The sequence below is a fragment of the Ornithorhynchus anatinus genome, chromosome X1 (genome assembly GCF_004115215.2).
Source record: "Ornithorhynchus anatinus isolate Pmale09 chromosome X1, mOrnAna1.pri.v4, whole genome shotgun sequence".
Classification (NCBI taxonomy): domain Eukaryota; kingdom Metazoa; phylum Chordata; class Mammalia; order Monotremata; family Ornithorhynchidae; genus Ornithorhynchus; species Ornithorhynchus anatinus.
The window spans coordinates 103566112-103590661 of record NC_041749.1 but is presented as its reverse complement, the minus strand read 5'-3'; the positions used below and the strand labels follow the sequence as shown (position 1 = coordinate 103590661).

Below are 24550 nucleotides of genomic sequence, written 5' to 3'. Positions count from 1 at the left end.
TTACCTTGGGACTGCATTGCTTTATCAGTCACTTTGACTTGGTTGAGCTTAGATTTGGGGCATTATCGGGAGAAGTGTCTAATTAGGTTGAGAGAGCCTCCTTGCACTTGTAGAATTTGAGGGGTTCTCTGGAGGCACACAAGTTTGACTAGCTTTTAGCTTGGAAGTGATTTTGTTTAGTGAAGGGAGAATTTGGAAACCAGGTTTGACATATGGAGCTTCCTCCTTTTCTGGGGAGCATTTAATGCCTCTGCAGATGATGAGCTGCTGTGGATATAGCTGGAGGGAGAGTGAGTGTCGGGACTTCAGCCTTTCGTTTTCGACACACACAGACACACGCATTCTCTTTTAATATCCCTCTCGCTCTTTCTCTCTCTCTGTCACGCAGACATGCACATACTTTTTTCTTTCAATATCCCTCTTTATCACTCACATGCACACACACTCTTTCAATATCCTCACACACACACACACACACTCACTTTCTCAATATCTGACACACACTTTCTCAATATTTCTCCCTCATTTACGTGCGCGCACATACACAGACACACACCCAGACATACTCACTTGGGGCTTTCCAATTTCTTACCTCATGTCAGGGACTTCTAACCTAGAAAGGAAAGGTTGCAGTATGAACCTTGTAGCTTCCCGCCACCCCCCCCCCCCCCCGAAGAGGATGTAGGAGAATTTTGCACAGCAATGCAGCAGTGGGGTGTGCACCTGCATACTTGGGGGAGGATTGAGGGTAATTTTTTTTTTTGGCCTGGCACAAAGAACTTTGCATTGATTTTTAATCTTTGGGGAAAAAGTACTCTGCCTCTCCTTCTAACTGAGAAGAAGACCGTTTTCTTAACTTTGTCTGAATCATGAGTGCTTCAGAAACAATCCCTGTATTTCTCCTTAGAACTGTGCCTAGCAAGGGAAATGTTCAGATTAAGGATCTTTGACCGCTCCTGGAATTCGACCATTCTCCAAATTCGTAAAGAAAATTCAGCTGGGGCTGGGACTGACACTTGATCTTTCAATGGGCTTGATTTCAGTGCTGACCATTCTGTTGGCTGTATTCCATTGATAATCAGAATATCATAATCGACCTCACCCAAATCATAGGTAAAAAGCTGAGAAAATCTTTTCCCCTCAAGTCTCTTCATAGTCTGATCATCCCCAAGGATGCCAGGGACTCTCTCTGTCTCCGTCTCTGTATCAAAAACCATTCCAATTTAGGGTGGGATTTAAGGAACCAACAGACAGTGCTCTTTCTGCACATCGCCGATCCACAGAGGGCTTGCTTTGACCCATCAAGGGATTTAGACTAAGTTCTGTTCCATTCAGTTTGAGGAAGGGCGAGCTCTAATGGAAGGATGAGGGGGAGGAACCCCTCCTTATAGTGATCTTGACCTGTGAGGGCAGATCACCTCTTGACATTGCTTGTTCTTCTTAACACGTTAGTTAAACCTCAGAGGTTATTTGTTTCTGATGAGGCAAGTGAATCGGCAGTCTCAATGTGAACAATTCCAGGATTAAATGGGGTAAAGGCTGGTATGTGATCATTTTTTCTTGGTGAGAAAAATAATCTGCCTAAAACTTGAAAGCAGAGAAGAGCCTGATGAGAGGGAGAAACTTCTCCTGGACCGTGTTTCGTTTAACTCAGATTTTTTTTTTAACAGAATTTATAAGCACTTACTATGTGCCAGACATTGTACTAAACGCTGGGGAAGATACAAGCTAATCAGATTGGATACAGTCCATGTCCCACATGAGACTCACAATCTTAATCCCCCTTTTACAGATGGTAAAACTGAGGTACAGAGAAGTGACTTGCCCAAAGTCACACAGCAGCCAGGTGGCAGAGCTGGGATTTTTTTTTGCGTGTGTGTGTGTAGTTCTTCATATATGAAGAGGACGCCACTGATGATGAAATTCACCTCTGAATGCTTGTGTGAATGCGAAGGCCAATACGGGACCTATGGTATAGGCCACATTGGGCTGACAGAGAGGCTGTCATTTGGCATGGGGTTATGTTTAATGATAGCGCTTGACACTGTTTTCTCTCTTGCTTCCTCATCTCTCATTCTCTAAAAAGGTTTCGCTCAAAAACAGTCACTTCTTTCTTGATAGCAATATGCAAGGCCCGTCGATTCTCAGCAATTGAGGATCAACGTGGCCTAGTGGAAGGACCACGGACCTGGGAGTCAGAGGATCTGGGTTCTAATCCTGTCTCCATCACTTGACTGCTGCGGGACCTTTGGGCAAGTCACTTAACTTTTTTGTGCCTCAGTTTCCTCATTTGTGAAATGGGAATTAAATCCTACTCCCTCCTCCTTAGATTGCGAGCCCCAGTGTGGGACAGGGACTGTGTCCAACCTTATTATCTTGTATCTACCCCAGTGCTTTAAACAGTGTTTGACACGTAGCGAGCACTTAATAAATACCATTAAAACAAACAAATGAAAAACATGACTCCCCATTTTCTGGTGGGGATGCAGTGCTGTCTGAAGCTTTATTTCCCCATGTCCTTAAAATGAGCCCTTTGAAGCTTCAAGGGGCCCCTCTTCTGTGGGAATTTAGGAACGGGTTAGAAATCTGCTTGGATCGGAGGTATTCCTGTCCAGCAAGGCTGGCTGCAGATCAGGTCATGGAAATCCCCGATAGCTTGGTAAAGTCAGCCGTAGCCCCCTCAGCCCATACGATCTCCATACGGTATTAGCCAAGTGACTCTGGGCGGATGCCAGCCAGCTCCCGAGAAGCTGCAGAGGTGCTTTCGGCCGATGGTGAGTGATGAGGATGAGTGCGGGAGAGGGGCAGCTAGCTCAGAGATTGGAGCTGATGGTGGTGCTACCTCACCTTCCCTCTCCCTCCCGCTTCTCCCCTCCCCACCAACCCCTCCCCCCACCTCGTCCCCTGGGCGGATGCCCCGATTCATTCATTCAGTCGTATTTATTGAGCACTTACTGTGTGCAGAGCACCGTGCTAGGCGCCTGGAATGCACGATTCGGCAGCAATCATGAACTTTATACACTTAGATGCTGTGGCTGTTGGTACAGTGCGTTGCTGAACCAGTCACTTTCTACCCAGAAAAAGTGAATCCTTGGCATCCCCCAAACAAAAGGCAAGCTGGTACAGAAAGCGCACGTGTAGGTTACTGCCAGCTCCCTTCCTGGGGAATTTGACTGGCAATAGACAGTTGCGTGGGCGTATGGAAAAATGTCTGCGTGCTCTTATTCCGTTTGAAGTTTTGTAATCTGTCTACCGGTTGCTCCCTTCATGTCCTGTTTAATGCTGGTTGCCAATAGCTATTGAAGCTCAGATTGATTAAAATATACTTACTCGCAGAGTGGCAAACGGGACTACATTAAGAGAGCAACTTTTGACAGAATCAACCTTGCTATTGTGTGTCATTTGCCTTTCAATCTAAGTGGAAGAAATAGGCTTAATACCAGTATTTTCAAAAAATAGCACGTAAACTGAAAGGCATCTTGGTAGAGCATATATCAAACCCAGACTATGCAATAATGACCCATTTTTGCCTGCTAAACAAGGGAAGAAATAAGAAGAAACCTTCCCAAAGAGAGTGGAAATACTCATCAAATTTGCAGTTATTTTTTCCTGACAGATTTATTAAGCACAGTCAGTGAAAATAAGAGCGGCTATTAGGGCTTTTAATGATACTTTTTAAATGATCATTTTTCACGATGGAGTTTTAATAGTTCCACTTAATGACCTCTGCCTCTGAGCTCGAGACTTTCCGAAAAAGCCGAGTGGGAAGTGGCAACCCAGCGTTGCCAGCTGAAAGGTGGCATTTAACTTCCCGTGACATTTACCTGATTGTGGTTTTCGGGTCCTGCAGTGAGTTGTTGTGGTCAGCTGATCTTGGTGCAGCCAGAGGAACGCTCAATTCTCCGTGTGTTTTGGCCTGTGCAGGCTGGGCTGATGCATTTAGGCAGAGTGAAGAACTCTCCGGCGCGATGTGCTCTGTGCTTTAGCCTGAATTAGCCTGAAGCTGGGTTCACTTAACAGAAACGTGCTTTCAGCTTGCCCGTCAGAGCTGCGGGAGCCTGGGCTAGGGAAAGCTGGCCAGCTTCAGGCCGCAGGGCCGGTGGAGGGGTGGGCTTCCGCCCCTCCTGCCTGCCGCCTGCTGTGCTGGCCAGGTGGGGTCCGGGGGGAGTGGGGGCAGGGGGAAACGATCCTGACCTAAGGTGACCAGTCATCCCGATTTTGGTGGGGCAGCCCCCAAATCCCGGTCTAGCCCACCACCTCCTTCGGCTGCGTTTAGCACATATTTGTCTCCCCAGACCTTGGGGTCCCGGAGGAGGTGTCCCTTAAGAGAAAAGAGGAGGATCGAGGTGCACGCCGATCTCAGCCTATCGGAGGGGTCGGTTGAAGGGAGCTAGATGTGTGTTCATGTTGGCACGCTCTCCCCGAACCTTCTCGCTGCTCTCCCTGACCCACCAAAAGTGAGGGGACGGGAAAGAGGGGGGTGGCTCTTCCCTGCAGGTTCCAGCTCCAAAGAAGAAGGTGGTGGCTGAGGCTTCGGTGAGTAATTTTAAGCTTAAGCTGTGGGGGAAAGTGTGGTGTGGGGAGGAATTGGACCAGGGAACCCCCCCCACCCCCAAAACCCCAATGCCGATATTGATTCCGTTCCCACTGCTTCAGGGGTGGTGTGAAGATATCGGGGGGGCAGGGCGGGTGGCGGGGGGATCCGGACTGGGAGTCAGTGGGTCTCCTGTCTGGCAGGAATGGCGAACCTAGTCCGTGCCCCTTGTCTCTGGGATTGCAGCGGGTGAATGGAGCCGGAGCCACCGCTGCCACCAGCCCGGGGAGGGCAGTGGAGGGTGGGGCAGGTAGAAGGAACAGCGTGAGGTCGAGGGCAAGGGGAGTGGGGGGGAGTGCTAGTCACCTGTCGCCGATGGCCCTCTGCAACCTCGGGGACCGGCCAGAGGAGCCCAGGGTTTCATCCTTTGCTGCCACCCCCGTGTGCGAATTCGGGTCAGCAGAATCCACTGTGGACTGGTTGACAGCCCCTACCCAAGGCAGCGACAAACGACTTAGGGGTCAGGAGGGGACTGACTGTACAAGGATGTACGTGTGGGGGTGGAGTTGGGGGGGAGCGTCTTTGCACAGGTCTGGGATTAGGGGTGGCCCCTGACTGCATTTAGAAATATTTACTGACTTCCCCCAACTTGCCCCCGCACCACACAGTATTGGACAGGGGCAAGACCAGTTGAAAATCGGACTGCCCGGTATAACGGGACCAATGGCCACCCTATCTATCTGTGGGTAAGTGTGTATTTCCCTGTATCATTGCGTAGGTGTGGGTCTCTGAATCTGGGTTTTGCACACCTCAGAGTCCACGGATGTATGTCCGAGTTGATGTATGGGGTTTGTCTTTATGTGCCTCTTTGTACATCTGTGTGTGTGTTTCTTTGGGTCTGATGTGGACACATACACTGGAACAGTTGTATGTGTGTGGCTGTGTTTCTTCCTGTATATATGTCTGTATCAGTTCGTGTGCTTCCCTGTGTCAGCTTCTGCATCTTTACCGGGGATGCGTGTCTGTGCATGTGGCTGGGTTTGGATATATATATATACATATATATATATATATATATATATATATATATATATGTATCAGGCTTGAGTGTGTGTGTGTGTGCATGTGTATGAGTCTGGGTGTATGTGTATTTATCAAGCAGAGTGTGTGTTGAGGGGTATAGTTTGTGTGGGGGTTGTTTTTGTAGTTGTGGTGTGGTCTGTGCCGTCTGTGTCTTTATGTGCGTGGGTGGTGGTCTGAGTAGGAAGGTGGTCTGTGTGTGTAGGGGATGGTCTGTATGTGGGGGGATGGTCTACGTGTGTGGGAGTGATGGTTTATGTGCGGGGGTGTATAGTCTGTGAGTTGTGATCTGTATATGTGGTGTGTGTTGGGTGTGGCTGGTATGTGGTGTGTTGTCCGTTTATGTGGGGATCTAGTCTCTGTGTGGGGTTATGTGGTCTCTGTGTGAAGGGTGTGGTTGTTCATATGAGGCTGTGATCTGAATTTGGGGGAGCATGGTCTGTGTTTGGGGGGGCTGGTTTGTATGTGTGGATGTGTGGTCTGAGTTCTGTGTAGCAGCTGTGCGGTGATATGGGCGATAGGGGTGTGTGGGATGGGTGAGTGTGTGTCTATATGTAGGGGGGGGTTCTGTGAATGTATGGTGTGAGCGTAGCATGGTGTCAGCTCTGTGTGGGGTGTGTATGTGTGGTGTGTCCGTGTGTGTGGGTCATTGAATGGAATGGGGTGTTGGGGGGACTTGGTATGCGGGGGTTGTCTGTGTGTATCTGTGTGTACTCGTGTCTGAATCAGCCTGCATATGCTTTCGTCTGTAAGGACCCGCACAAGCCCCACTGTTGGTCTAGTGGAAAGAGCGCTCCTGGGGAATCCGGGTTCTCGTCCCAGTTATGCCCGCTGGGCCTACGCCGTCAGTGGTGAAGGATTCTGACCGAAGAACCACCTCGGGCTTTCTGCGAGATGGACGGGCCAAACGGGGATCTTGAAAATAGCCGGCTGGTGTGGGTGGCAAAAACCACGGCAGCTACCAAGGCAACCGCCTGCCTGGTCATGATGCCATGGCACAGCGTTGGCACTGTGCTGTTGTCTCTTTGGCTGGAAATGGGTCCTGTGTGCAATAAGCCTTGGCCATCCTTTGCATCGTGCTGTCTGCCTGCCTAATTGCTCATTGCACAATCCAGGCCGCGGCAGGGACCTGACCGGCAGGGACGGGAGAGGGCGAGAGGCGTTACAGAAGCCAACCGCACTAGAATCCATTCCTCCCTTCAGGTTCTCGGGCCTGCTGTCTTAGGATGGGGGTATATCTATCATTCCCAGTGAGTGACCCCATTCTTTCATCATTGGGGTGGGTGGGGGTGGTGGGGGGAGGTTGTCCCTGTCTCCTTTTCCTCCTATCTCCCTCTTTTACACCCCTTCACCCTCATTTTCTCCCCATCCACCTCTCTCTGCCTCTTTGCATTTTTCTCTTCTGTCTCTGGCTTTGCCTTTCCAACCCAATTTACTGGTCAGACCCTGGCCCCTTCCGACCCCAGCCTCTGCCCCTCTGTGTGCATGAGGAAGCCCAGTCATCTTCTCCTGCCCCCCACAATCAAGAATACTGCCTGTGGTTCTGCCATGAGCACAGAGGTCGTAGTACTGGGGCTAAGGATGGATGAAAGATCCCAGCGGTGCTACACAGGGGCAAGAAGCACACAAAGCACCGTGGGAGTGGGGCGGGGGAGAGGGAGGTGTTCCGCTGTCAAAACCTCCCCGCCATCCCGGAACAGAGAGGGGAGAGTGGACTGGCTAGCGTCCCCGCCTATTTCGGGCCGGGCTTCGGCTCTGCCACTCAGGCCACAGCTTGTTTGCACAAGTGTGCTTCTGTCCCCTTCCCATGGAATGAGGTAATGAAGAGCGGAGGGGCCGGTGGCCGTTTGCATTATTTGCTGCCGGCTTGCTCCATCACTTCCAGAAGCTACCAGCTGCAAGAGAGACCCCCGGGAGGGGGAGGGGGGAGTGGTGGCCCTGGGGAGAAAAGCTCCGACTGTGAGAACCAGGTTTTCTTATCAGACCCTGCCTGTGCATGACCTTGCTTTTCAGTCTGGGGATTTGAATCGATGATTCCATACTCTGGGCTATAAATACCCCGATTGATGTTTGGTGCTGAGGGATCAACAGCAGAGGCAATGAAGTGGTGATTTTGTGCTGCCCCTCTTCCCATTCTGCTCAGTGGATGGAGCCCGGGCCTGTTAGTCAGAAGGTCATGGGTTCTAATCCCGGCTCCACCACGTGTCTGCTGTGTGACCTTGGGCAAGTCACTTCACTTCCCCTCAGTTTCCTCACCTGTAAAATGGGCATTGAGATTGTGAGCCCCACGTGGGACAAGGACTGTGTCCCATCCAATTAGCTTGTATCCACCCCAGCATTTAGTACAGTGCCTGGCATATAGTAAGTGTTTAACAAATGCCAGAATTATTATTATTATTATTATTATTATTGTCCTCAAAGCCTATGGAGGAAGAGACACTTCCTCCTCCTGTCCTCCTCCTTCTCTACCTCCTCTTCGTCCTCCTTTCCTCCTCTTTCTCTTCCTTCTTCTCTCCCTCTTCCTTCGTCGTCTCCTCCTCCTTCTAGCCTGACTTCAGGTTCAGTTTATAGTTTCCAAGCAAGGTGGTTGCCCTGCTAATCCTCCTGCAGCAATTCACTGTGCAGATGGCTTCAGTTTGGAAGCCTGGTGTTGTCTATAGTTTGGGTGGCAGGATCAGCAAAGGGATGATGTGAGCCAGACATGTCAAAGTCATTCCTAGAGGTGAGCCGCTTATATGGTTATGCTTTCCTACATGGGCTGCACGTTTGAAAAATTGCACTTTACTAATCGGTTCTCTGTAAAACTGCATCATTATTACAGATTACAAAAGGGAATGAAACTGGTGAACTGGACTAGCTGTATTCATTTCTTGCAGATACAGTGACAGAGAGTAGGGCTTCCACAGAATCAGAAATTGGTCCAAGATTAAGATGGGAAAAGCCACAAGTGTACACTCTACATACTCTCTCATGTGCGTGCAAACACACATGCACGCACATATTGACACACTTGCCTCCGCATACACAAACAAGCAAGACGTACTCTTTCACACACTAAACACCCCTCACACCCTCTCATACACTCACACTTTCAACCACCACGCATATGCACTCAAATACTCGCACATCCCAACACACTCAAATGTGGCATACGCTCACAAGTGCAGTCTCACACACTGCACATCCCACCTCCTCGGTCTCGCACACCCTCATAAAAGACATGCATACACAAAACACTCTTTTGCCACATAACCCATTCTCTTACCACACAAGTGCTTATACACACATATGTGCACATGCCACACACACACACCGCATGCAGTCATTCAACATTACATGCACACATATTCAAAAGCATCATATGCAGACACACTGGCATACCCATTCACATGCACATAGTCTATCCTACACCCTGCACTCACACATACCACACACACACATACACAAACACACACTCACACCATTTCATGCTCTCACATGAATATACACATGAACTTTATGCACACACAAATACACTGTGCTCACTCACATGCATCCCACACATCTACCACCGTGCACATACGCAAACTACACACATGCACATTATCTCATAGCACATACCCCACATTGTTGTAGACCTGCTCTTCCCCCCCCCCCCCCACACACATAAACACACTTCTGGCTTAGTGGAAAGAGCACGGGCCTGGAAGTCAGAAGACCTGGGTTCTAATCTCAGCTCCTGCCACTTGACTGCTGAGTGACCTTGGGCAAGTCACTGTGCTTCTCAATGCCTCAGTTATCTCATCTGTAAAATGGGTATTCAATACCCATTCTCCTTCCTACTTAGACTGTGAGTCCCACGTGGGACAGGGACTAAGTCCAATCTGATTAGCTTGTATCTACCTCAGTGCTTAGTACAGTGCATGGCACACCAAGTGCTTAACAAATAACACTATTCACACAACACCCCTTTCGCAACTCAGTCTCAGCACCAGTACCCATGAACATCCATTTGTGATGTGTATCCCCTTAGACACACACGCTACATGTACCGAATGGCCCAGAGAAGCAACATGACCTAGAGAAGCAGCATGGCCTAGTGGCAAGAGCACTGACTTGGGAGTCAGAGGTAGTGGCTTCTTTTCCTCGCTTCGCCACTTGTCTGCTGTGTGACCTTGAGCAAGTCACTTCACTTCTCTGTGCCTCAATTACCTCATCTGTAAAATGGGGATTGAGACTGTGAGCCCCATGTGGGACAAGGACTGTGTCCAACCCGATTAGCTTTTATCTACCCCAGCGCTTAGAACATTGCTTGGCACATAGTAAACACTTAACAGATACCATTATTATTAATTATTATGTACTTACCACACACACACACACACACTCTCACCTCCTCCCCCCCCCCCCCTCGCCCCACGTGCTAATGCTAACCTTCTCACTGTACTTTGATATCCTCCGTCTCACCACCGACTCCTGACTCCTCACCCATATCCCGCCCCTGGCCTGGAACTCCCTCCCTCCTCAAATCTGACAATGACTTTTCCCCACTTCAAAGCCTTACTGAAGGCACATCTCCTCCAAAAGGCCCTGAATAAGCCCTCCTTTATTCTTCTCCTATTACCGTCTACTTACTACCCTGACTTGCTCCCTTTATTCATCCCCCCTCCCAGCCCCACAGCACTTATATACATGTCTGTAATTCATTTATTTACATTAATGTCTGTCTCTACCTCTAGACTGTTAGCTCCTTGTGGGCAGGAAATGTGTCTGTTTATTGTTATTTTGTACTCTCCCAAGCACTTAGTACAGTACTTAGTACTCAATAAATATGATTGAATGAAGAGTATACACACACACACACACACACACACACACACACACACACAACCCATCCACCACCCATCCCCAATCACACACACCCTATGCAGGAGGAGGGAGACGCAGCGGGCTTAAGAGTCAGTCAGTCATATATATTGAGCACCTACTGTGTGCAGAGCACTGTACTAAGCCCTTGGGAGAATACAGTCTAACAAAATAACAGACACATTCCCTGCCCACAACGAGCTTACAGTCTAGAGAGCCACTGTTACCCCTGGGGAACCCGGTCTCTGGGATTTCTGCCACAAGGGGAATGTATGCAGAAGTTCCCCTGGTGCGCCCCCCCCCCCCCCCCCCCCCCCCCCGACTTCCCGGAGAGCAGGACGGCATCAGCAGCAGCAGGAGGCCTCCCTCCCCCTCACCCCCACATCCCCCTGAGGCCCAGAGCAATTGCAGGGAGTTGGGCTGCCAGCAGAAGCCAGGAATGAGCGGCCTCAGCTGGTCTCTGGCCTCGCGCTTCCCGGCTGTGGCCGGCTGTCCTGCGTGGGCTGCAAACTTGACATGCCTGGCAGGGATCTGGTCTGGGGCTTTGGGAAGAAATTAGGGCAGGGACCACATGTTGGCTGCGCACTTACATTTCAGCATGTTCATGCGCCAATATGCTGAGAGAAACGGGTCTGGGCTGCTGCCTGCCTCCCGGAGCCCAAGGTCGCCAGTTAGGGACCTCCTCAGTGCCCGTAGTTGCTGCAGCATTGCACAGCAGAAACCATCTTCGAAAGAACAAAGACCAGAGCCGGGCTCGTATGCATTGCACCCTGGGTGAAGGAAAGGAGGGGCCTGAGTTCTGCAGTCTCAGGACTTCATCTGCAAGTGTAAGGGCAGGACCGGTAAGCGCAGGCCAATTGGAGACAAGGTTGTTATAGGCAAGGGGACAGAAGGTTGGTAGGGGCAAAATGGGGAGTGAAATGATCATTCAGGGACAGGTGTGTGTGTGTGTGTGAGAATGAAGTGTGCAAGCAGGGCAATCTAGTTTTTAGATTCACCGGCCTGCCAAAATGAGACGAGGGACATACAGTGACCGAGAACTACGTTGCCTTTCTGTGCAATGGGTGAAAAAGCTAACGACCCAGGTTTTTCCCTTCTCTAGCTTGGCCAAGTCCGAGTGGCAGACTGCACTCTGAACCGTCCTCTCTCCTTCTCCTGACCCCCGATCCCCAACTTCTTGGAAAGTGGCTCCCCGTATTAGGCGCAGCAGCATCTGAACCCCGGGGAGAGTGGAGGTGGTGCTGACAGGAGGGAAATTTCAGAGAGTGCCCACCTTGGCAGGCGTGTGGTTTCTGCTTGCTTTGTCTATTTTGCTTCCAGAAGGTCAATGTGATCCCAGTTTCAAATGTTTGCTAGCCTGAAAGGTGGGTGAGGATATTTGACTAAAAGGGAGGAACAAGTTATCTGTCACTAACCCTAGGGAATAGGTTGGAAAAAGGGAGAAGGAGAGGGAAGACATGGGAGGGGAGGTGGGGGAAAGATTGACTAGGCTACCCTCTCATTCACCGAATTCATTTTCTCAGGGAAAGCAAATGTACAGCAGTGCTATCATTTCTGTGCCCGGGAGGGTGGAGGTGTTTGGTTGGATATTATGCGTGGGCATGTATATGGCTGCGGGGAGCAGGGGAGGCAATGTATCAGTGAGGGCTTAGAGGGTTAGAGGAGGATGTGGGAAGGAGGGGCTCTGTGTCCATGCGTATTTGGGTGCGCACACACACACAGGCTTGTTGAGACTGGACTTGGATTTCCCAGTGCCCAGTGTGCAGCCATCATCTCTGCTCTAAACGTGTGCCCTGAGCTGAGCTTGCTAGCCAGGACGGGGAAGTCCAAAGGCAAGCATATCAAGAAAGAGGCAGGGAGGGCCTGGAGGCATTTCTGCAATCCTCCCAGTGGCATTTGGAAGCGGATGAATACCCCATTTTCTCTGTGTTGTGTGTTCCAGGCATTGGAAAGAAGGGAATTGAAAATGAAATCTATCATTCATCTTTCTGTTGCCCTTGGGGCAGTCTTAATTCAATGGGCCACTCAGTTTCGGAGAGTTTCCACCACAGACTTGTTTACAAATTGTGTGAACTCAAAAGGAAAAACGTCCCCTTCCTCCCCCATCCGGAGTTTTTGTTCCTAGAAAACAAGCCAGACCTCGGCAGCACACGAGGATTTCATTTCTCCAAGTGCCTTGTTGCCTAGAAGTAATAGGAGTAATAGTATTTATTAAGTGCTTACTGGGTGCAGAGCATTCTACTGAGTGCAGGAAGAGAATATGTACAGGTGGGAATTCAGTGGTCCCTGTGGGCATTTTCACTAGCAAGTGTGAGAGATGCCTAGCTAACACCACTGGATTGAGTTAATCTAATGCACTTGGTAGAAGGGCAAAGTGATTGTCCAGGTTCTTCCAAGAGATCGGAATGGCCACTGCTGTTGTATCCGACCTCACTATAGAGGGCTGACCTTGGGGCATTACCACTCGGCCCCTGAGTGGTTTGCTGAAATGAAGAGGAGGAGTGCTTCTCTTCCCCGAAGCCTCTGGAAAGACTGAGCCAGGGCCTAGACCAGGGAGACACCACTCTGGCCCAGATGGCGTTGGCCCAGTCAATCCCTTCCCCCTCCATTTGGGGTGGATGAGGGAGGGAGGACAGAATGTGTGCAGGATCTTCTAAGGGGTGTTCCTTAGAGACGTGACTGCAGCTCTGAAAACAACTTGCCCAGAGTCCTCCCTGACAGCCGGGAAGTAAGTCCTTCAGTCTTTCTGTGCACTTCCTTCACCCGCATACCTCCTCTCCAGCCCTCTGCTCCATCAGGTCCCTGGGTCATTAACTCTGTCTCCCTCCTGCCCCCACAAAGCCGGGAATGGAATCCAGCAACCTTGGCCAGGCGGCTCCCTGGATGGCCCGGGACGGATCTGTCTGAAGCTCGACGGCCTCCTGTGACTGCATTCTGGCTCGGCTCCGGTAGCCGGGGAAGGAGTTGGAGGTAGAGAAAGTAAGTCCCCCTGAGGCACCTTGAGAACCAGTTTGGATTGAATGAAATCAGAGGCTTTGCCTGAGGCTCAGGGTAGTTGGGGGAGAGAATTTTTCATTAGAGAAATCCTCTTTTGGCCCAGGCCGCTTGGAGCAGGTCTAACGTGGAGCTCCAATTTAGCATCAGTGGGGATTGAGCTGCGAAGACCAGATTAACCTTTCTGGAACTGGGTACCCAGAGCCAGCTGGAGCTCGGTGTCTGGCCCCGGGCAATGATATTGTGAGTCTGCTGGCCCTAAAGGACAGGGTGAACCCATTCTCTTTGGACAGTGGCCAGATCCCCCTCCCTTCCTTTCCTTTGGCCCTGCCTGTAACCTTAGTTTTGTGTCTTAACTTCCCTCTAGAACCCTGGCGTTATCATGTCTGCCTGATGGCTGCTCAGGTTTTTCCAGCCTTTCAGTTCTATCTCCTCCTCCATTGCCTGCCCACCAGGTGCCATGGGGCAGTCCCCATGAGTCCAGACAGCTCAGCACAAGAATGGGGCCCCTAGCAGCAGAGGGAACAGTTGCCATTGGGTGGACCTAGGCCCTTCAGGGGACATTCTCCTAAAGGGTGCAATCTCAAGGCCGATGTTCTGTAACCACAAACTTTATTGAGCTCTTTCAGCCTTTGACTTGCCGAATTGGGACTACAATGATAATAGTAATAATCATCATCATGGTATTTGTTAAGCGCTTACTATGTGCCAGGCACTGTACTAAGCACTGGGGTGGATACAAGCAAATCAGGTTGGACATAGTCCCTCTCTCACAGTCTCAATTCCTATTTTACAGATGAGGTAACTGAGGCACAGAGAAGAGATATGACTTGCCCAAGGTCACAAAGCAGGCAAATGGTGGAGTCAGGATTAGAACCCATGACCTTCTGGCTCCCAGGCGTGTGCTCTATCCACTACGCCACACTGCTTCCCAGCATGAGTAGCAAGTCCCCTCACTTTTGACTGGCTAAAGAGTCAAATATCATAGGCTGTCCCAACCCAGCTGAACTCCCTCATCCTTTTTCAACTGGCTGTTTGGTTTTCTGTGGGCGAATGCCACCAGAGTGTTAGGAGGCATTTTGGAAATGGAATCTGCTTCTCTCTGGACCTAAGCTACTTCCCAGCTGTCAGAATCAATCGGTTGTATTTATTGAGTGCTTACTGAGTGCAGGGCACTGCGCTAAATGCTTGGGAGAGTACACCACATTATACCAGGCACATTCCCTGCCCACAGTGAGTTTACAGTCCAGAGTGGAGACAGACAATAATATAAATAAATAAATTATGGATGTGTACATAAGTGCTGGGGGGCTGAGGGTGGAGCTGGTGAATGAAGGGACAAAGTTAGGGTGGTGCAGAAGGGAATGGGAAAAGGGGAAATGAGGGCTTAATCAGGAAAGAACTCCGGCCAAGCTGCCTTAGGTGTGCCAGGTCTCTCCAGGGAACCAAAGACCAAAGGAGGAATTTCACAGGACCCCAGTATCCTGGAGTGCTAATGTAGGTTCCCCAGGGATGTCAGGACCCCCCCCTAAAGTGTCAGTTTGGGCCGTGGCAGTGGTGCATGCAGCAGCAGTGGCGGGGAGCTCGGTGTGGGGCAGAGAGCAGCCGCGGGAGCAGGGAGAACGGAGAAGGAGCAACCAATGGGATGGGGCCTCCACCACTTCCACCACGCTCTCCCCCGCCTCTGCTGTCACGGTTTCCGCCACAGGCTGCTCCCAAGTGGTTTCAGCCACAGCCGTGGAAACCTCCAGAGAGCTGCCCAAGACTGCAGCAGAAATAGCGGCAGTGGTGAGCATGGGGGCGGCGGAGGAGGCTGCATCACTTCGGACTGCTGCTTTCCTTTCCCTACTTACTCCTACCACTGATCTCTGCCCCTGCAGCAAAGGCATCTTCTTGGTGAGTTCCAAACGTTTCTCTCGAGAGGGTGAGTCTGTCTACAGTGCTGAGGTTCCGTTTCCCATTGTTCTCACTCTCAGTCTTTCAGTCTTTTCGTTTTCTCTCTTTCGACTTTTGCCTTTTCATTCATTTATTCAGTCGTATTTATTGAGGGCTTACTGTGTGCAGAGCACTGTACTAAGCACTTGGGAATGTACGACAATAAACAGTGACATTCCCTGCCCACAAAGAGTTCACAGTGTTATTCCCCACACCGTGACTGACCCCCTCACCTCCGGGAAGCCTCGCCCTCCCATCCCAAATTGAGTTCACATTATGCCTTTGGATTCCCTGGCAGGGGGTGGCGAACCACAAGGTGCCTTGCTTGCCAAGGAGTATATATCGGTGGCCCGAGAAGGAAGGAAGGAGGGAGGGATGGCAGGAGAAAGGGAGGGTTGGGTGAAGGAGGAGGAAAAGCTGCTTCATGGAGTCTTCCCTGGAGGAAAGGTTTTTGGTGGACCGGTGTTGTGCACAGGTGTTTTGTATGATGCTAAGGACCACCGAGCAACAAGAAACCAGCACAAGCCCGAGCTGGGAGAGTGAGCTTCCGGGGGAGGCCCCGTGACCTGTCATCGTGGAGATCAGAATGGACAGACGGCTGGCTCTCATTCATTCCCCTGGTGATGCCATCTTGTTAGCGGGATCAATTTGAACAGTGGTGTTGTGGAACAGAGACCTGGCCAACCATAAATCAAAATGGAGGGCAGCTGGAATGGGATGAGTGAAGGTGACAGTAGACTATGGTGGCATTGAATCCAGAAAAACCCAGGGATGCCAGCAGAGAGCAACAGAGATGGAAGCCCAGTTTCTCTCTCAGTATAAAACCAACTGAATTGAAGAAGCACACAGGCATGACTAGCCCTGCATACCTATGGCAGAAAAGAATCTGATCCATCCATATATTCATAAAGTGGGAATCCAGCATAGAGCAACCACACAGTTGTCCTCTCAGGAATAATAATGATGGTATTTGTTAAGTGCTTACTATGTGCAAAGCACTGTTCTAAGCACTTGGGGGGACCCAAGGTGATCAGGTTGTCCCAAGTGGAGCTCACAGTCTCAATCCCCATTTTACAGATGAGTTAACTGAGGCACAGAGAAGTTAAGTGACTTGCCCAAAGTCACACAGCTGACAAGTGGAAAGCCCAGCTCTCTCTCCTTATCTCTTTAGATAGTCCTGTTTTCAGTTCTGGGCTTCACACATGGGAGTGTTGGGAGGAAAACCGGGAAAATGATTAAAGGGTTGGAAAAATGAAAAGACTTGGGGGCTCATATTGCACCCTCCCTCAGCCCCTAGCACTTATCCAGCGCTTAGTACAGGGCCCAGCACATAGTAAATGCTTAACAAATACTGTAATATGTTCATAGCCATATTTTATTGTAGAGTCTGTCTCCCCCTCTAGATTGAAAGCTCCTCGTGTGCAGGGAATATATCTACTAACTCCGTTGTACTGTACTCTCCCAGGAATTTAGTACAATGATCTACACACAGTAAGCACTCAATAAGTAGCATGGATTGACCTTGCAGCCCCCAGAGGTACCCAAGAGTGACCCCTTAACCGTTCAGGCTTCTGAAAGGTTTCAGTTGGAAGAGGAGGGTCAATTCTGTCTGTTGAAGGGGCAGAATGAGAGGAAATCTAGTTGAGTTGCAGCAGGTAGTTAGAGATGAAGAAGACAAAGCACTGGAGCAGACTATCCAGTAAGGCTGTGGCATCTCTCCAGGAGGTCTTGAAACCTGCATCTTTTGGGGCTGGACAAAGTCAGTGCTGCCAGGGACAGCGGGATGGGTTTGGGACCACCCTGTGATTGTGCAAAGAGCAGAGAGAAGTAAATGATTGCTGGGAGATCTGAGCCGGGTCCGTTCTTCAGCTTGGGCTAGGGTAAGCCATTGATCTGGCAACAGCGGATGGTGGCTAAGCCTTGGGTGTCATTTCCTGTCTTTACCTCATGTGCAGCTGGCAGAGACAGACTGTGTTTTCTATTTTAAATGCTTCTGAAAATAATGCCTGTGGGACAAAAGAGCTGGGCTCTTGAGAGGCAGCCAGCAGAGCTGGATATCCAGTCTTGAAGCTGTACCTCTCTCTGTCCTTTTGTCTTATACCACAGAAGTGTGTGTATGTGTGTGTTTCTCTCTGTGTTCATCAGACACTTTCACCAGCTCTTGAGGTAGCCGTTAGTGTCAGAAAATGCACAAGGCACTTCTTGAAATTGCCTAAAAAACTCAAAATCACCTTTATGGGGTATTGAGAAGAGGCAAGTGGGGAGGGCTATTCGAGCTGGTGAAGTAAAGAGGAAAAGACACACAGAGGGAGTAAAGAAGCAGAGCAGGATCACTGCAGAGACCTGAAACAGCAGTGTGATGTAGTGCAGGAGTTTGCAAACCTTTTGAAGAAACTATTCCCTTGCAGTCTCAAGGATCTGAAGTACACACTTACTCTCCCCTACCTGTCCCAATCATGTACGTGTCTTTGTCCCCCACCCAGGTCCCTCTTGAACATATCCACATCCACTCATACACATATACAAATCCCAGAAGGGAGGTGAGTGGGGGAGTCAGGGTGGGGAGGGGAGAGGGAAAGTTTGCCACATTCTCTTATTAACTTCTCCGGTACTGCTGCTTCTTCCTTTTATACTCCCCAGAGTTTTTTTCTGTCTGTCCCCACTGTCTGCCATATACTGGTTGTGCCGGGGCATCACCAAACTCGTTGACATACTCTGGTCTACAGGATCTAACACTAGCCTCTAGACTATAAATTGGTCTCCAGACTGTAAGCTCAATGTGGGCAGGGAACATGTCTACCTACTCTGTTGCATTGTACTCTCCCAAGCACTTAGTACAGTGTTCAGCACTCAGCAAGCCCTCAATGAATACCATGGATTGATTGATGCACTCAACTAGGGATTGGGAGATTTGTGCTCTAGTCCTGGGTCTAGTCCACTGATATCAATCGAACAGTGGTAATCTTTGAGTGCTTACTGTGTGCAGAGCACTGTACTAAGCACTCGACATAGTATGCAGTGCGGTCTAGTGGAAAGAGTATGGGCCTGGGAGTCAGAGGACCTGGGTTCTAATCCTGGCTCCCCCACTTATCAGTCAATCATATTTATTGAATGCTGACTACGTGCAGAGCCCTGCACTAAGCGCTTGGGAGAGCACAATACAGCAGAATTAGCAGACACATTCCCTGTCCACAATGAGCTTACAGTCTTGTCTGCTATGTGACCTTGGGCAAGTCACTTAACTTCTCTGTGCTTCAGTTGCCTCATCTGTAAAATGGGGATTAAATTCGATTCCCTACTCTACCCTATTCCCTCCTACTTAGGCTGTGAGCCCCAAATGGAACAGGGGCTGTGTTCAACCTGAATATCTTGTATCTTACCCCAGTTCTTAGTAGAGTGCCTGGCACTTAAAAAAAACAAAACAAAACATTTAAAACAAAAAGTCACTTCTCTGGGCTTGTTTCTCCAGATATAAAATGGGGATCGTGATAGAAACAACTGGGAGGGTGCTTTGAATTGTTGTGGGGAGAGGGAGGCATCATAGAAATTTCCAGTAGGTGGATGATTATTTTAAAAGCACTGACTTCTGTGGATGAGTGTGCCTGCCCAGACTTGACCTGCACACAGTAAATGCTCTATAAATATCATTGATCGATAGATTGGCCCTGGCCCGGGGAAGAAGTCCCCATTGCCACCCACCTGGATCTACACAATGTGGCGATGTTGACATCAACACTTTGGGAATATGTCCTGAGAGAGGTGTCTAGGGATCCTGGTTTTTCCTTCACCCTAGGGGTCACAAGATGCCTCATAGCTCATCCTGTCCAGAGCGGGGTGTTGTCTGGCAGTGGAGCTAACCAGGGGATGTTCTGGATTTTGTAGTTGCCTGAAGGACTCTTGAACCAGAAGTGATCCCAAACACTCAAATTCAGCTGTCAGTTGCCACAATCGGGGAGTTCAGGAAGATTTTTATGATGATAATGATGATGGTATTTGTTAGACTTTTGCTATATGTCGAGCAGTGTTTTAAGCGCTGGGGTAGATACAAGGAAATCAGGTCAGACACAGTCACTGGCCTGCATGGGGCTCATATTATAAGTAAGCGGGAGAACAGTTATTTAATCCCCATTTTACAGATGAGGAAATTGAGGTCCTGAGAAATTGTGACTTGTCCAAGTCACACAGCAGGCAAGTGGAGAAGTAGGGTGGCTTAGTAAAGTGTTTTGCACATGATAAGAACTTAACAAATCCAATAATAATAATGGTGATTATGGAACATCTGGGATTAGAAGCCAGGTCCCCTGACTCTGTTCCCTGCTCTTTCCACTAGGCCACAACCCCACCACCCCTAACAGATGGCAAGTTCCCATGCCCACAGGTTTTCCATTCTGGCAGCTCCACAGAGAAAGTGGTTACCTCCTCTCAAAATGGCAGCCAACCTCAGAAAGAGACCAAACATTCCATTCTGCCAGCACCAGAAAGAGCCTCTAAGAGCATACATTTGCCCAATCTGCCTTTTGTCAGATAAACAGTGGGCATTTGCACCTCGTATCTTCACCCTTTGGTGATGGGCCTGGAACTGGGTACCTACGAGGCCTTTGTTTCATGTTTCTTTCTGTTAATTTTCCCAACAGCCACCTTTCACATCCAGTACTTTCACTGTGCAGTCCTGCCCCCCACCCCCACCCCCCCCACCCCTCCAGGGACAGGAATCCTCATAGGAGATCTCAGCCTTCTCACAACATTCTTCAGAGATAACTGAGTCACCAGCTTCCTGTCCTGCCCTTCCTCTAATTTGCTCACTCAGCATGGCTTCCCTGATCTCTGGATGGACCTGTCGGAGACTTCCTGGGTGTTTGTTTCCAGATTCAGGGTCTTAACTGGCCAAGGTTAATTCAACCAAAATGTTTTCCCTCCTCTTCTTCTTAGCCCAAGGTTAAATGGTTCTCTCCAACGCCCTCCCCCCTCCCCCCCCGGCCCCAACACCCACACACTTCCACAGTCCCATCTTCAATCAAGGGAGCTTATACTGCTTCTCTGTGGGCCCTGAGATGAGACTCAGGGGCCCTAGGGCCAGAGTGTTAGCTCCTTGGAGGAACTAGAGCCATCTCTGGCTGTTTATAAATTGGGGTTTTGCTTCGTTTGTTTGGATACATTGTGTACTTTTTCTTTACAGCCTCAGAAAGCCCTTAATTATGGGTTTAAGACCAGGCTTTAATAATGCCAAATATCTGGTGATTATGTGCATATTGAAATTCAGAAGCCTCTTTCGGCCTCTCAGGCTTTACATGTTGTGACTGTTCAAGAATCATGGCTACCTATTGACTCCTCCTTGGCTTTCTAAGGCTTGGCTTCCCCCTCCTCCTTTTTTTCCCTTCCTTTTCCTCCTCCTCTCTTCCACCATCCGGGGGCATGGGAGTGTCAATCAACAAATATAATTCATTTTCACAAGGCAATTAATCCTGTCTTAGTTGTTTGGAGTCCATGTAAAAGATTAGGCTTGCTGCCTTCCCTCAAGAACCCCCTATAGATGCCTTCCAAATTTACTTCTACAGCCCCATCTTTTCATCTGATCTACAATCTCGCATCTCTTCTTGCCCCTGGGACATCTTCCCTTGGATGTCCCATCAGCATCTCAAGCTTAACGTGTCTAAAACGGAATTCTTCCTCTTCGATCCTGAACCCCAGCCTCTTCCTAATTTTTTCATCCCATTTATTAACACCCCCATCCTCCCCGTTCCAGAAGCCCAGAACTGTGGTGTCATCCTCGACTTCTCACTTATTCCTTATTCGTTGTTATGATTAGCATATTTGTAAGTATTTTTACTGTCTGCCTTCCCTCATTTGAGTGGAAGTGCTTAGTACAGTGCTCTGCACACAGTAAGTGCTCAATAAATACAATTGAATGAATGGAAACTTCTTGTGGGCACAGAATGTGTCACGGGCTTCTGATTTACATTCCCAAGTGCTCAGTGCAGTGAATTTCACATTGTGCGTGTTCAATAAATGTCAGCAACTACAAACATCACAGTATTCTCCTGATGTGGGATGAGGTGGCCAATTTTTTTTTTTGGTTTGTTTTTTAATGGTATTTTTTAAGTGCTTACTATGTGTCAAACACTGTTCTAAGTGCTGGGTACTTAGTTAAGTACAACTTACTAAGTACAAGTTAATCAGTTTGGATTCAGCCTCTGTCCCACATTGAGGCTCACAGTCTAAGTAGAAAGGAGTAGGATTTAATTCCCATTTTAAAGATGAGGTGACTGAGGCCCAGAGAAGTTAAGTGAGTTGTTCAACATCACACAGCAGACAAGTGGAAGAGCTGGGGTTAGAATCCAGGTTTTCTGACTCCCAGGTCTGTGCTCATTCATTCATTCATTCAATAGTATTTATTGAGCGCTTACTATGTGCAGAGCACTGTACTAAGCGCTTGGGATGAACAAGTCGGCAACAGATAGAGACAGTCCCTGCCGTTTGACGGGCTTACAGTCTAATCGGGGGAGACGGACAGACAAGAACAATGGCACTAAACAGCGTCAAGGGGAAGAACATCTCGTAAAAACAATGGCAACTAAATAGAATCAAGGCGATGTACAATTCATTAACAAAATAAATAGGGTAACGAAAATATATACAGTTGAGCGGACGAGTACAGTGCTGTGGGGATGGGAAGGGAGAGGTGGAGGAGCAGAGGGAAAAGGGGAAAATGAGGCTTTAGCTGCGGAGAGGTAAAGGGGGGATGGCAGAGGGAGTACAGGGGGAAGAGGAGCTCAGTCTGGGAACGCCTCTTGGAGGAGGTGATTTTTAAGTAAGGTGCTCTTTCCACTGGGCCATGTTGCTTAAATGCCATTTAAAAAAAATATCCCCCAAACAAAACAAAAATCAACAGAATCTGCTGCTGAGAGGGGGTTCACAGATTGTGCCCCAACCAACCATCCCACAAGGAGTGCTGTTGGTTTCAGAGGGATTGGGAAAGAGAGTGCGTATGTCTCAGCACAATGAAAATTGAGTACAAGCCCTGTTGACAGTGGGACACATCATAACTGCACACGTGCACCGTGCATAAATTTCACCAACAAGTGATGTCTTCTTTGAGTAGGAAAGACAGGCATATGCATACTCTCCTGGTTCTCATATCTGCTGTGTGACCTCGGGCAAGTCACTTGACTGCTCTGTGCCTGAGTTTCCCCATCTGTAAAATGGAGATTAAATCCTTTTTTCTCTTACTTAGACTGTGAACTCCATGTAGGGCAGGGACTGTGTCCAATCTGATTAACTTGTATTTACCCCACCGCTTAAAACGGTGCTTGGCACATAGTAAGTGCTTTACAAGTACCAAAATCGTCATCATCATCTCACCCCAGCTCTCCGACTGCTCCTTCTCAGTCTTCTTTTCTGGTTCTATTCCACTTCTCACCCTTTAACAATAGAAGCTCCCCAAGACTTGGTTTGGTGTCCTCCTCACTCTAAACTCATTCTGTCAAGGAGCTCATCTGCTGCTGACTTCCCAGTCGCACATTTCTTCCTGCCTCCAGGATATCTGAGAAGCAGCATGGCTCAGTGGAAAGAGCCCGGGCTTGGGAGTCAGAGGTCATGGGTTCAAATCCCAGCTCTGCCACTTGTCAGCTGTGTGGCTGTGGGCGAGTCACTTCTCGGTGCCTCAGTTACCTCATCTGTAAAATGGGGATTAAAACTGTGAGCCCCACGTGGGACAGACTGATCACCTTGTATCCCCCAGTGCTTAGAACAGTGCTTTGCACATAGTAAGTGCTTAACAAATACCACCATTTATTTATTTATTTATTTTTATATCGCCTTATGGATGCCCCACTGGAAGCTTAAACTTTATATGACAAAAACTGAACTCATATTCCCTCCTAAACCCACTTCTCCTCTGGCCTTTCCCATTCCAGGGATACCACAACCATCTTTCCAGTAGCTCACCACCTTGGTGTCATTTTTCACTCCTCCCTGCCTTTCACCTCCCATATTCAATCCATCTCTAAATCCTGCTGATTTTTTCTCCACAGTATTTCCCGGCTCCGCCTCTTTCTCTCCTCTCTAACGACCACCACCCTGGTCCAAGACCTCATCGTTGCCGGGTTAAACTTCTGTATTAGTCTTCATAATGGTCTGCCTGCCTCGAGTTTCTCCCCTCTTCACTCTATCCTGCACTCTGTTGCCCAGATCGTCTTCCTAAAATGGCATTCAGAATGCCCCCTCCCATCAAAATCCTCCAATAGAGACATGTTCTTTTCCCACCTCAATCATCTGAGATTTCCCATTTCCTACATGATCATTGTATTCAAGACTGTTCAGCCCGTTTACTTCTTACTTTACCTCTCTCTTCTCCTGCTACCCTCCGGCTTGCACTCTCTGCACCCTATTGAACCTCTTAGCTGTACCTATCTCTCCATTCTCCCATCTCCGACCCATTGTCTGCGCAATCTCCTCCCCACCTCAAATCCCCCAAAACACACCCCTCCCCAGTCAGTCAATAGTATTTATTGGACACCCATCATGGGCAGAGCACTCTACTTAGCTCCCTGCCCGAATAATTTGTCTTAAAAAATAAACCGAAAAATAAAAAACAAAACAACCAAAGAAAACTCCTCCAAGGAGCATTTCCTGCCTGATGAATGCCCTATCTCCTGATCAGATCATATTACTACTACTCCGTCACATGTCTGCTGTGTGACCATGGGCAAGTCACTTAGTTTGTCTGTGCCTCAGTTTCTTCATCTGTAAAATTGGGGATGAAATCCTACTCCCTCCTACCTAGACTGCGAGCCCCATGTGGGGCAGGGACTGTGCCCAACCTGAAAACCCTGTATCTACCCCAGCGCTTAAAATAGTGCTTAGCATATAGTAAGTGCTTTACAAATGCCACAATTAATTACCCCTTTGGTTATTCGTATTTTCATTTATTCCCACTGTATCACCTCGTCAATCCATGGCATTCAAGTGCATACTCTGTGCAGATCACTGTACTAAGACCTTAGGAGAGTACAGTAGAATTAGACGTGACCACTGCTCTCAAGGAGCTCACAATCTAGATAGGAGAATTAACCAAGTGTAAAGAGCTGTACACTTGTGCTGGGGTGGGGGGAGGATAGAGGGCGGGATAAGGGCTTAATTGGGAATGTGTCCACTAGTTCTGTT

General features: G+C 49.0%; 1 protein-coding gene across 14 annotated transcripts in view; it reads left to right on the top strand.

The window, feature by feature from the left end:
* ATP2B2 (ATPase plasma membrane Ca2+ transporting 2) overlaps window positions 1–24550 on the top strand; it is a 563774-nt gene that overhangs the window by 272485 nt on the left and 266739 nt on the right. The window contains exon 1 of one of the 14 annotated variants that reach the window (XM_029050113.2): window positions 4414–4536. The exons of the other annotated variants lie outside the window; for them this stretch is intronic. The gene's annotated coding sequence lies outside the window, so the exon portion shown is untranslated. Of the gene's footprint in view, window positions 1–4413; window positions 4537–24550 lie in introns of those variants that run through there. 14 annotated transcript variants of the gene reach the window in all.